Here is a 1,309-nt window from a genome sequence, read left to right as displayed (position 1 = left end):
ACAAAAAAAAAAAAAAAGGAAAACTGGTAGCCCCTCCCTGGCCAGCCCAACCCTGAATGTAAACCTGAGATCTCCTCTACAATGATAATCCTCTTAACAACAAGGTGGGGGTGGGTCACAGCAGCCCTTACCTGAGGGGAGTCAGGGCTTGGCTGGGGTGCAGGGTCAAAAGAGAATAGACCAGGCCGGGTGTGGTGGCGCACGCCTGTAATCCCAGCACTGGGGAGGCTGAGGCAGGAGGATCGCTGTGAATTCGAGACCAGCCTGGGCTACATAGTTCCAGGTGAGTCTCAACTACATAGTGAGACCCTGTCTCAAAAAAAAAAAAAAATCAAAAGAAACCAACTGTCAAGTTAGTGATCAAAGGCTTCTCTTCTCATTTCCTGAGACAGCAATAGGTTTATTGAGCAATTTCCCTGTAATAGGTCCCTGTTTGCTTGAAACCTGACCTAGAAGGAGCCTAGTTTACAGATCCTTAAGCTTTTCACAGGAAAGCAACTTACCCAGAGTCATACGCAGTTTCAACCCACTTCTGCCTGGCTCCCAAACCCAGGGCTCCCCTGCCTGGATCACAGGTGCAGCACAGCCCCTTGGTGATGCAGCGAGCGTCTCTCCCGGCGTGGGCAGCAGGAGGAGCGGGGTCCATGTTCTGAAAGGCCTGGAAAGGAAGACAGGAAGAGAGGGCCGCCACAGAGGGGGCCACTCCGGCCCTGTGTCTCTCCCCAGCCTGGCTCCTGGGACTTAACAAGGCAGCAGGAGCTGCTCCAGATGGCCACTCGGCCCGCACATTCCTGGTGCTCAGTGCAGTGAGTGCAGCGAGGCCCCACGGCCTCTCATTGATTTTTCTGCTTCGTTAGACAGGTGAGAGCTCTCAGCACAGCTGCTGCCTGTCAAGAGCCACTGTCCCTGCTGCTAGTAGAAGCAGTAGCTGCCCCTGGTCTCCGTGAAGGGCGCCTTCACCCACATGCCACCTGGATTTCATTTCTTTCTTTCTTTCTTTTTTGCAGCACGGGGGATCAAACTCAGGACCTTGCTCTTGTTTTGTTTTTGTTTTTGTTTTTTTTAACAGGGTCTCACTATGTAGTTGAGACTGCCCTGGAACTCACTATGTAGCCCAGGCTGGTCTTGAACTCACAGCAATCCTCCTGCCTCAGCCTCACAAGGACTGGGATCACAGGCGTGCGCCACCACACCCCGCTAGGTTGATTATAGTTTGACACATTGTACCCACACTGCTTTGCTGTATAATTTAATCCTGACAAAGGGCCTAGGTAGCAATCCACTTCTGGGAGCTATCTCTCTATAAACC

The 1,309-nt window shown here is 52.2% G+C and overlaps 1 long non-coding RNA gene across 1 annotated transcript in view; it reads right to left on the bottom strand.

Annotated features, from left to right (window-relative positions):
- LOC104856028 overlaps nt 1–1,007 on the bottom strand; it is a 37,055-nt gene extending 36,048 nt beyond the window's left edge. Inside the window, exon 1 of the long non-coding RNA XR_778530.3 lies at nt 504–1,007. This is a non-coding gene — a long non-coding RNA (uncharacterized LOC104856028). The remainder of the gene's footprint in view (nt 1–503) is intronic.
- Between the last annotated feature and the right edge of the window lie 302 nt (nt 1,008–1,309).

Source organism: Fukomys damarensis, unplaced genomic scaffold (assembly GCF_012274545.1).
Source record: "Fukomys damarensis isolate Sample0158 unplaced genomic scaffold, DMR_v1.0_HiC HiC_scaffold_16, whole genome shotgun sequence".
Classification (NCBI taxonomy): Eukaryota; Metazoa; Chordata; class Mammalia; order Rodentia; family Bathyergidae; genus Fukomys; species Fukomys damarensis.
The sequence above is the reverse complement of the archived record's forward strand: the minus strand, read 5'-3'. Positions and strand labels throughout refer to the sequence as shown.